This window comes from Babylonia areolata, chromosome 12 (genome assembly GCF_041734735.1).
Source record: "Babylonia areolata isolate BAREFJ2019XMU chromosome 12, ASM4173473v1, whole genome shotgun sequence".
Classification (NCBI taxonomy): domain Eukaryota; kingdom Metazoa; phylum Mollusca; class Gastropoda; order Neogastropoda; family Buccinidae; genus Babylonia; species Babylonia areolata.
This window is the reverse complement of record NC_134887.1, coordinates 8,706,408-8,708,189: the sequence shown is the minus strand read 5'-3', so window position 1 is coordinate 8,708,189 and position 1,782 is coordinate 8,706,408.

Here is a 1,782-nt window from a genome sequence, read left to right as displayed (position 1 = left end):
ACAGGAAACGAATGATGAGCGCCCAATGGCAGCCCAGCGTCAGTCGGCTCTACCCCAGGTAGACAGCCTGTTGTGAAAAAATGACCTCGAGCGCTTTTGTAAAGCGCTTCAGTACAGCTTGGTCTCCGACCGAGGACAGGCGCTAAAAAAGTATCCATATCAAATCAAATCAAATTAAACATCCAGGACTCACCCCCCACCCCCCTCCCCCTCTACAATACAATGCAATGCCATATTATACAATGCAACACAATACAAATGCGATACAACACAACTGAAAAAAAAAAAGCAGCATCAGCAGTTCCCGCAGCATCCCATCACAAAAGAGGAAACCCAACATATGTGCAACAGACAGACGTCTTCATTATACAGACGGCGTGCAGTGCAGACACGGACGGTCTCCAAGAACAAACAAACAAGTCCCGACCCCAGAGTTATTCTGATTCACGGATGTTACGACGGTCAAGTGCACTTTCACTACCTCCCTGTTTCCAACTGGCCTTTTTTTTCTTCTTCTTCTTCTTTCTTTTTCTTTTCTTATCTTGACACGATACTCTCTCTCTTTAGGGACCCCCCCACCCCACCCCCTCTTGCTCACTCTTTGCTCGTTGTGCAAATAGTCCTGCCCCCCTCCCCATCCCAAACGAACACATGATCCTTGCTCCATTTCGGATCGGAACCATTTATGTGTTGTCTACTTGTCTGTCTTGTTGTGGGGTTTTTGTTGTTGTTTGTTTTGGGTTTGTTTGGGGTTTTTTTTTGTTTTGTTTTGTTTTTTGTACGCTTACAGTTGACTTTATCAAGTTTTTGCGCCTTATAAATATAATTATTATTAGTAGCAGTTCTTTTTTTATGTATTTATCTATTATTCATTTATTTATTTACTTTTTTCTTTTTATTTTATTTTATTTATTTTATTTCATTGTTTTTTTTTTTTTTTTTGTTTTTTTTTTGTGGGTTTTTTTGTTATTTTAGTTTAGTTTATAATTTTTATCTTTTTAATTTTTTTTTTCAAGGCATGACTAAGCGCGTTGGGTTACGCTGCTGGTCAGGCATCTGCTTGGCAGATGTGGTGCAGCGTATATGGATTTGTCCGAACGCAGTGACGCCTCCTTAAGCTACTGATACTGATACTGTCTACTTGCCCTCTCCCATCCCTGCTCAATCCTCGCCTGTCAAAACTATTCCTGTCCCTGTATGGCCAGCCGTGAGATCCTATGCTGAACTCGGATCGAAACTATTTCATGTGTTGCCCAGTTCATCTAATCCAAGACTGTTGGTTCGCGACAAACAAACAAAAAAAACACACGACTGTCCGTCTGCATTCCGAAATAGAAACACGTTCGTTCCTGGAACACTTGTCATAATAAACTCGGCTGCGGCGCGATCACTTTTGTCTGGCAGTTAACTCACTCAGTACGGCCAGTCCTCTCTTCTCCTCTACACAGACCCCTCGGATGTCCAGTGGGTGTGTGAATGACCCAACCTTTAGCTTCCGTCGTCAGAATTGTGGTATTCTTTGTCAACATTCACCTCTTCAGTATAAGAGCGTTCTGTTTGCTATATTTTGATGATGGTAATTGGGATGAAACGCTGTTAACGTCGTCTCTTTCGCCGTTCGTACGGAGAGAGTTAATGGGTGGATAGCCTCACATTCTGCTCCCGGACAGATCGTCGTCATCACTTATCTAATTGTCTTATCTAATCATGCGGGGGGTGATCAAGGGACAAAGCAAAGACAGGACTTTTCTACCGCCCTCACATCATCCCTGTTCGATCAAA